This window comes from Rhea americana, unplaced genomic scaffold (genome assembly GCF_003343005.1).
Source record: "Rhea americana isolate MKP2758 unplaced genomic scaffold, rheAme1 scaffold_19, whole genome shotgun sequence".
Classification (NCBI taxonomy): Eukaryota; Metazoa; Chordata; class Aves; order Rheiformes; family Rheidae; genus Rhea; species Rhea americana.
Window position 1 is genome coordinate 3,408,481 of NW_028186038.1, and position 9,889 is coordinate 3,418,369.

Sequence of the window (9,889 nt, forward strand, 5' to 3'; positions counted from 1 at the left end):
TGAGTTGTCTCTTGTAACGACTGAAACTCTGATTTCCAGCGCTTTTACACGGCATCTAAATCCACACTCTTATTTCGCACCGCACACCTGGCCCTAGGACTGGCAAATACAGCCCCGCGCGGCTCACACGAGCGCTCCCGTTCCGCAGCGATGCTGCTCGRGAAGAGGCTCGACAGCATCGGTGCGGGTTAGGAGGGACTGAACGAAGAAGCTGCAGGCCCAAAATTTTACACACTTTTGGTTTTTCCCTCCTAGAATCTAATAGGAGGGAATCACCTTTTCCTGCAAAATTCTCTGCATTTAAGGAGTACTTATTTTACTTAAGCCAGGCAAAGAGTTTTTGCAACTTTTAGAAATATAAACTATTTCTAAATAGCTATCTAATTTTTAATAATTTTATGAATATATATGTAATTAGTTTCAGAAAATATCAATACATCTATCCCATTCAGCAGCCCCTTTAATCTTTACTTTCTGTAAAAGTGGAAAACATTTTTAAAGGTTTCCTTTGCTTACTTTTACACTTCAGATTTCTTGATATATGTCTCTATTTTGGCTGGGGAACCCAGAAAAATTATGAGAGCTAAAACAGCAAAAATATTGCTATTAAGAAGGAAACAAGTTCATCTGCACATTTAAAATTCTTCATGGTGGTAGGAGTGCTTTTATTTCATTGATTAATTAGCATTTTGATGGAAGAAGATTTTTTCTGAATTTTCCACATACCAGCCCCTTCAAGTAAGTTCTCGTAGTATCCTTGCTCCTCTAACAACAGCAAGAAGGAAAATAATAAAATCAAACCTTTTTGCCTCTTGGACCCCCCCAAAAGATGCTGTGGGTAAGCCCTTTTATGGAAAGGGRTGACTGCGGACCCCCCGTTTGCAAGCCTTGCTGCGACACTCAGAAATCGAAGCCCCAAAGGCAGCTGCGTGGTTAAACGAGATTTAGCTCACGTCTAAGGCTCGGAAGCCCTTGCGGTGCTATTTGCGAGTGCAGCGYGCAGCCAGGAGCGACACGAGCCCCGGCTGTGCCTGGGCACGCAGCCCCTGGCAGTGCTGCGGCTGCCGGCCGAGACCGCTACCGTGTGCGGCACGGCACGGTGCGTCGCGGCGGCTGTGACAGCCCGCCGCACTCCGGCGAGGTGCCCGTGTCACCCGGCACTCTTCCCAGCACAGTGTACTCCGCTGTGAGGCCACGGGTGAGTGCATCAGTGAGAGCTGGGRGGCTTTTCTGTGTCAGCACTCCCAGCACCCGTCTAAGCCTGAGCACTTGTCCCTTTTCCAACGTTATTTTTTAGGCTAATAAGAGGGAAGTGCTCCCTCCCGGCCGGTCTCTCGCGCCTGTCGCGGAGGCCGAATCGCGGTGCCGCCGGAGGCAGGGGGGATCGCAGCGTGCGGGCAGCCCGCGGCCGCCGCGCGGGGCCAGGCGGCAGGGCCGGCCGTGGGATCCCCGCCGCGCCGGCTGCAGGTACCCAGGGCGACCCGCACCGTCCCCGCCGCCCGTGCCCTTCCCACGGCCGCAGGCGAGCCGCGGAGAGAAATCAGTCACAATAATCTCCAACTTGCTCACTTCTCAGGGCACTTAATATTCAGGAAATCCACAAAGTGGTACGAACGGAGTGGAAAATGTGACATCACACGCTAATTGCGAAGGAGCATTAGGGCTGAGGGAATAGCTCAGGCCTGAGTAATACATTATGTTTAACGGCTGAGTAAAGTTTCATCAGCATTTAAACACGTATCCCTCTAAAAATGATTTTCTGCAAACACCTGGCCTCATCAGACAGTTCGACTATTTAATTATCGTAGAAAGTCACACTGAGGCCATGCAATTAGGTTTGTGCGAGGGCTGCATGAAACCGCGCGCGGGCCCCTCCGCCTCCCCGCGCCGAGGTGCCTCGCGCAGCCGGCGTGTCCCCCGTTTCTTCCAGAACATTACAAGCCAAAGGAACTAGCCTTAAAACAGCACATGTCTGAGTGTCCTTGAGTTTAATTTATACTCAACAGAATAGCCTACAAAACCAGAAGCTCCTGGTATGTGCCCAGTGCTGGGTACAGCATACGTCCGTGTGGTACGATTCACCCTTGCAATGTGCTGCAACGCGTAGGTGCTCATCACACGCCCATTTGTCTGGAAAAACTGCGTGCTTGCTAAGAGCAACAGTTTTGCTTTCCCTTTCCTTGGCATCCCTTTATTTTGCAGAATGCTAGAAGYGATGAGCAACGATTAAACAGCACGCTGCAAAAGACATTATTATTATTTTAGTTTCTAGTTCCTAGACAAGGGAAACAATGCTCAGAAATGTCGATCAGTGGCTACGCGCAAATGTGATTAGCATTTCAGGCTGGACAGTTTTTTCTGCTGTAGCCTTTTCTCTACGAGCTAACTTCCAGCAAAAGCTTATAAGGAGATAGGGAGGTTCGGGGGCTTCCTTTGCAGAGCAGCAGAGCACATTGACAAAAGCACCGCGGCTGCAGCCGCTGGAAGCGGTGTCTGAGCCAACAGAGGAGCACAGTCACGCGGTCCCTAGCTGATGGTGTATGCAACCATCTTTGGTGGTGCGTACAACCATTTTGGGCTCTCTCCAGAGCTGCTGGAGTCTCCTGCAAGGCCCTTTCCCAGCTGCGGCCTTGTGCTGGAGCGATGCTGCAGCCTTAGCAGGTGCCGACGTCAGTGGCAACACGACTCAGGTTGGGTCTGGTGTATGCAAGTCTCCGTGCCTTGCACACAAGCACACCTAGCTTGGAACGGGGAGGGCTGCACCCAACACCCGTTTTGGATGCACAGGTTCAGYGTGGGAAGGCTACAGAGGAAGTCCCCGAATCCCGAACGGCCAGGTCAGTCAACGGGCCCTGGATCGTGTCAGCGGTCTGCACGGACTCCGCAGTCCGGGCTGGAGCTGTGCTTTCAGTCACGCCAAAACTGCACTTGGCAGCACTGCCACAACCGGAGTTACAGACGCAGAGCTGAGCGCACACAGCTGCAACGTACACATGGGCTTTGCAGACCGTAATTGGGATACACATGAAGTGGTATATTAAAAAAATGGGTGCATTAGTTCAGTAAATAAATATACTAAACCTTAACCTGCAACTGTGGCTGTACTAATCATTTCTAGTCGCTAAAGTAGTTTCAGAAGAAAACAACAAATTTGTCCATACCACTTTTGAACTAGATTAAATCAAGAAACAAGTACATCTGTTGCAAAATTAAAGATGCCTTTAATGATATCACATTAGTCCCCATGCTGTAAACACTTAAATGCGTGCTTAGGTTTTCACTGTGTACACAGTTGACTGGCTGCAACAGGACTGTTTATAGTTCATAAAATTAAGTTAATGACTACATCTGTGCAGAGCTGGGGCCTTCAGTTTTTAAAAGTGAGAGAAGAAACAAAATAAAATCCCTACATTCTTCAGTTTTACAGYTAGGCTCCAGTCAGTTTTGGTTTCTAGTTCTCAAGTACTACATCAGATGTGGATGGTTTGGGTTTATAGATCAGCAGGGAGAGATGTTTAAGTCATTTAACACAATAATGGCAAATTGAAACATTTTATTTAAAAAATAACAAGATGTTTTATACACATTAAAATTATATTAAAACTGACTTCCCAGTCTCTTATAAGCACCACTGCAGCTAGTTAAAAAACCCTAAGTTAGAAAGCCAGTTACACAAAACAGCTTTCTTTACATGCCAAACTGTATAAACCCATTAAATGATAAAGGCTCCTTTCTATTAGCTTATTTGTTAAGCAAGCTTTTGATACGTATGTGTATCTTGTTTAAAAATATGGGCACAAATATGTTAAAACTCTCCTACAACAGCGATTAAGGACAAAGTCTCTTCCCATTCCCAGGGAAATTAATGGCACTGGCCTAAGAGAAAGGTTTGCAGCATGGGGTTCACGAAGTGTTAAAGAAAATCACACCAATCAAAAATACTTAAGAAAACCGTTCCCAAAATGAGTGAGCAGGTGTCTGAACTCTCCCAAACTGCTTCTATTTTTAGACATTTCCCTTTCCAATGCAGACGGCTGCAGATATTCCACCTGACAGGCCAGTTGAGCTGGTGGGGTTGAAAACTGCCGTAATGGAAAGATTAACCTCCAAGGTACTGCCCCAAACCAGGCAGATGTTACCCCCTGCGAGGAGCTTTCATAATAGAAGGTAATTAATATATATGGGATACACATGTGTGTGCATTCACGTGCGAGTTCCCCGACAAGGGACACTCAGAAGCGGAGCGTGATTTACCACCTCAGTCTAGAACAATTTTTCGGAACAAAATTGTGCCACGCGGATTACGATTTCTGTATGCTGTTTACATTCGTGAGAGCCTTTATCCATTTTAATCTCTGTAACTTGGCTGTGGCTCAACAGATTCTTAAAAACGTAACTTTTGTTTTAGGAGTCCCGGCCATAAATCAGGAGACGCGGCTACAATATTCACAGGGACACGGCACGGCGCGACCTGTACGCGCGGTGCGCGCGGAGGCACCAGCCCGCGGGAGGACGGGTGGGGGCCCAAGCGCCGGCGGCGGGCGGCTCGGCCCCAGCGGCCCGGCCTCGCTCGCGCCGTCGGCTGAGGGGAGCGGGACCGGGCTGGGGAGCACGCGCCGCGCTCTGTGCCGCCAGCCCAGGCAAGCGGGCTCGGGCCTCCATCTCCTGCTGAAGCCTCCTGCCCCAGGAGGCTCTCTGAGCCTTTCCTCTCCGGGCAAACGCTGGACTAGTTTCTCTCTTCTGAAGGACTTCTCAGATGGCCAGCTTTTGAGTTTTAAATGACAGCAATCCTCCAACAACTTATGGAAGAGCCTTTAAATTTGACATTTTTATAAACGCCAACCTTTTTATCCTCAATGTTTGTCATCTAAGGAAATCCCTTCTAGTTCTTACACATGCATTATCATCTAAAACAATTGAATTGATACCATATGAGGGTAGAGGGGTGAAAAATCATATCCATAGCCAAAATAGTTCAGAAAAACTGTAAAGCCCGAGTTTAAGATTGCCTATCATGACTTTGTATTTTGTTTAGACATTGCTGTTAATGCTTCACATAGATTACGTGTAGTACAGATTACAACAGTATGTGCTGTGTGTTGTATAATTTATGAACTATTAAACTTAATTCTTATGTTTTAGAGTTATGAGTTAACAACTGAATAGAACCTAAACTACCAGCAARGATTTTTTCTTTTTTCCTGGATTAAAGTCAAACTGTTGTGTGTGTAGAGAAAAACCCCAAGCCAAAAACTTGCATACTGACCCTCAGCAAATTGATAGCTCACGATGTATAAATTCAGAGCTCTTTAATGTTCAACACATGTATAATCTACGTTGGTGGAGTTGTGAAACAGGGATCATCTGACTGGTTTCACACCRTCCCCGAGAGGAAAACCAGGGGAAAGGAGGAAGGCAGTGGGGAAACACCTTTTTTTTTTTTCCCTGACCTAGAGAGACGCCAGAAAAATCATTAATATTTGTACGACACTGAGCAATGTGGGCACGTATGTTCATAAATTCCACACACATCCTAGCAGCGCTGGCTGCAAGTCTGCACTGCTACCAAAAACAGAGCTGCAGCCTCTTGGATTCATTTGGTATTACCTCGCTCAATTAGACAGCAATACATTTGTGACTGCATGAAGCTCAGCGCAGGCCTGTGTTTAACACTTACCCTGCTTCTGTGCTGGATTTACSGTGCACACTGACCTCCACGTGGCCACAGCTAATGACAGGCACTGCTGCTGCACCTGGGCCAGCAAGTCCAAGGCTAGCTTTGCTAGGTCTACGTAAGCCACAGCCAGCGTGTGAGCAAACCCAGCCAAGGCAGCTGGGAGGAGGATAATGAAATAGCTATGAAAGTAATTAGGTGAGGAAAGAAAAGCTCTATTAACAGAGATTAACCTACTAAAGCTAATTTCCTTTGACTCCCTCTGCAGTGAACGGAGATACGGATTCCTATGCTGTACAGCCTGTAACACAGATAAGCTGTCCTCCGTGAATACTGTGCCATCTTTCTCCCTTCACAGTGGCTCCCTTTTGTGATAAACATGTCCTAGTCCGAGATGCAATGGTACAATTATGTTTAGAAACTCAGAACCTTACTTGCAGGTAGTGCTTAGCTGAAGATTAACATTAATCAAATAATTAAGGCTGAGATGTGCTTTCTTCATCTCAGTTATCATATATATTGTGTGATGACAGACTGCAGCAAACTCTTTRAGAAGGAAATATCCTAAACTATTTTAGTTTATGGGTAGTATAATCAGACCCTTTCTGTCAGCCCCTGCTTTGCAACAGAAAGTGTCAGGTACAACTGAGTGAGGGTCCCCAGCAAAGATGCTCAAACATTGGCATTGGCAAATGACATTGTTTTACTTGGAAGCTCAAGAATGAGTGATATTTCTCACTCCCACACCTCGAGTTTACACAGAGGAATTTAAACAAACAGAACTTTACAGGGAAGGAAGAAGGAACCAAAATAAAGAATAAAACTGAAAAGCCTGAACAGCTAACAGAAGGTGAGACTACCGCCCTCCGGGTACGCTGGTGATGGCTGTGAACGCAGTCTTCTCCTCCAGCTGCAAGCAGCTGCTGAGGTAGCCAGCCACTACCTTCCCTTTGCTTGCATCTCACTCAGTTTATTGTCAGGGCCCAGAATAAAAATCGAAGCACTGGCCAGATCAGTCTCCTATTCCTAATGGATATTCAGCATCTGGGGCTCTATCCAGCTGCTGAATCACCATAATGGCTTTTGCAAATTACACTTTTCAATAAATTATATCTTACTTTCACACATTTTATTGTTTACAAGGTTTACTTGGAAGATGAAACAAGAGTTAATCACATCAACTGATAYATCAAGAAAATGGATTGATTTGATATCCCCTCCAGATGGGCTTCCTTTGCATGGCAGTATGCATACCACATCTTAAAGAAAGGAGACAGAATACGTTAGGAAGGCACATTTGAGCCATCAGACTGACACTTCTTTATTACAGTGTATTTATTTTTTACCATGTGCTTTGACACAAGTCTCATAAAGTGTTATGCTCCTTCTGTAGGGTCAAAGTCTTGTGACCTTCCGTGATTTTAGAGAGAAGGAACATAATTTTAGAGGGTATGTTTATTATTTCTGTAAACAGTCTGTTTTCTAAGCCAAGAGAACAGTTTTTCTGTACGTATTTAGATGACAGCTCAACTTCACTGGCTCACTTTCCTGTGCAAGTCTTGCCTGCCAAATGTTTTTGATCACAGTCTGGCAAACAAAACTATATTAATAGTAGAGCTGAGCAAATAATCTCCAGAAAGCTGCTGATTTTTTAAGCCTCTTTCTACTGCTTGTATAATGTCTCTGAATCAAATGTAATTTCTTTGAATTTAATTATAATTCTAAAGCACTATTTTTTTAAACTGAAGACGAAACAATTAAGCTCCACAGAATACTTAGAATAACTTGTCAGCAATCTGATTAGCTGTAACAACACAGGTACATCACATTATGTTGGTTAAGTCCCCCAAGAAAGASTGTCCATACCCTTCCAGCATGAATGCACATGCTTGTGAATTTAAACTCTGAACACACAGCTTCCAAATCTGTTTTTACTGGCACAGGTTTTCATGGAAGGAAGACATGACCATGGCCAAAGCAAACTTATTTTAAAATCTAACTGAATAGCCCGCTTCTGCAATATATACAGATTTCTGATAAATGCACTAAAGTGACTTGTTTTCCCTTCAAACGGTGTGGATGTGTCAGGAATATGCCCCTCTGAGTCTGCTACAACCATGAATGCTTTGCTACTTGGTCATGGCACAAGGCCTGTGCCAAGGCTTTCTTCTAGGATGGCCCATAAAAACTGTTGCTGCACTCTGTAGAAATTGTGAGCTTGAAGCAAACTGATTCCTTCTGTAAAGGATTTTGGTCTTTTTGAGTGGTAYAGAGTTAGTAAAATCCCCCAGGGTTATGCCGGTATTATGTCAAGGAAGGCAGAATGATGGCATGCACATTTGACCAGTTTGTTGAGCCCTCCCAAGGCCACAGCAGCTGAACATAGGATAAGCCTTAAGACAGAATGAAGGTACTGAAGGCACTAAGCTAGTTCATGCTGGTTTTTACTCTTGTTCTTGCRCAGAGAATTCTTTAAGAGGGATGAAGAATCTGGCTCACTACGGTCATTCAGGAACATTCAATTTCCTCCAACAGATCCAGCCCCATCTGGGTTTGTTCAGCGACTTGCATGGCACTTGATAAAMCCCCCTAACTAAACTCCTTATGCAGCTGTAGCTGGAACAACCTGCTTCTAAGGCATTTTGGGATACGTCTGCCTAGCAATATTTCCCTATCTACCCAGGAGCTGTCTCCTTCCTTCTGGACACACAGTTTGAGGCATAATAATAAATTCCTAAGAATACCTGAAATTCTCTTTGTCAAAGTCTAACTAATCTTGAGATCTGTTTGGGTTTTGTTTAGTGCCTTAAATTTCATGAAACACAAGACTTCAGTTCCCTAGCTCAGCCTTCCTGACTTAATTTTTTTTCCCCCTTCCTACAGCAATCACCCTTCAGGTTGTTCAGTTCAGTTTTGGCAACTGAAAGATTCATGCTGACTCACAGTCCAACTCTGCTCCTTGGTCCTTCCAGATATTTTGTTGTTAAAACCCAGTTTTTACTTCTTAGTCCTTGTTCCTTCTTTCCTGACAAAAGATTTTTTTCACTACTTCAATCCCTCCTCTTTCAGGATTTCCCTTCAGAAGCAGACAATCTATTGTGCCAAGAAGTTCTCATTTTACTGGAAGATTTTAGTTAATCATTGCTTCTAATCTGAGAGATAGCTAATACCCCTTCTGGTAGCAAATGACTGCTCTAATGCACATGGAGCTCCTTAGCAGCAGTTGATTTTAAGAAACTGATATAATTTCATAAAACCATGATTGTGAGATTTCATCAAGAATCACAGGGGGTATGGCATTTATCATCCGTAGGTCAGAAGCACCAACTCAATTGAATGCAGAAGTCACTGAAAAGCATACGATGCAAATAAAAATTGTACACTCATAAGCTTTGACATCAGAAAAATTACCACTAGAATTACCACCAGAATGAACTACATTTCACTTGAGATGTTTCCTTCTGACTAATGCTCAAGGCAGACTGGTAAGAATGTATGGTTTAAATTAGCTCCTGCAAACTTACAGCTGCTATGTTATCCTACTAAATTTTTTTCCCCCATTGTGGTTCATATTAATTTGCTGCTTTAGGGTTGCACGTGAATTCAAGCACTACAGGTTTTTAAAATGAAAAATACATAGGCTTTTTTTTTTTTAGAAAGTAAAAGGGTTACATATAAGATGGATGAAGCAAGCAGATGACTGAAATAAATGCAGTAGGTTACACTTTTACCTACTGCAACATTATTTCTTTAACATCTTTCTGAGAGGAGAATAAACACAGTAAATAGAAGAGAGAAGAGGGTCTCAAATTTCCTATACTCTGTATTCTGATTTAGCAAAAGATTTTACTATAGTCAAAGCTGTAGACTTTGGCTATCAAATTCCTTAATCAGTATTTTAAAGTATAGTCATGCAAAACCCAAGACACTCAGACCTTTCCCCATTAGTTTTCCCGTCTTCTTGTAAAACGGAGGTATTATTAGCTACCTGCCGAAGTACAGTTATTATTTTAAAAAAATATTTTAATTAAAAGTTTTGGYAAGTGAAACTACAGAAATATCTACACCTTTGTGACAACAAATTTACTTCAAACAATTTCTCACTTGACTTATTAATCACGATTTTAAAGGCCAAAGCACAGTTTTAAGGTGTTGTAGCTAAGAAATGTAAATCATATAAAAAAGTAACAGATGAAAAGAAGGAAATTCAATATA